A 233-nucleotide genomic window follows, 5' to 3' on the forward strand; every position below is an offset into this window, starting at 1 on the left:
GTTTTTCTGACTAATTTAAATAAATTTTTCCTGTTTTTCAGGGGAATTTATTTCTGTTTTTCTGAGTATTTTTTTTCTGTTTTTCTGAGTATTTTTTTTCTGTTTTTTTTATATTTTTTTCTGACTAATTTTTCTGTTTTTCGGTGTAATATTTTCTTCGTAGTAATTTTTTTCTGTTTTTTTCAGAGTAATATTTTCTTTGGAGTAATTTTTTTTACATTTTTTTCTGTTTT

This window comes from Morone saxatilis, unplaced genomic scaffold (assembly GCF_004916995.1).
Source record: "Morone saxatilis isolate NCDOM2014 unplaced genomic scaffold, NCSU_SB_2.0 Contig8, whole genome shotgun sequence".
Taxonomy (NCBI): Eukaryota; Metazoa; Chordata; class Actinopteri; family Moronidae; genus Morone; species Morone saxatilis.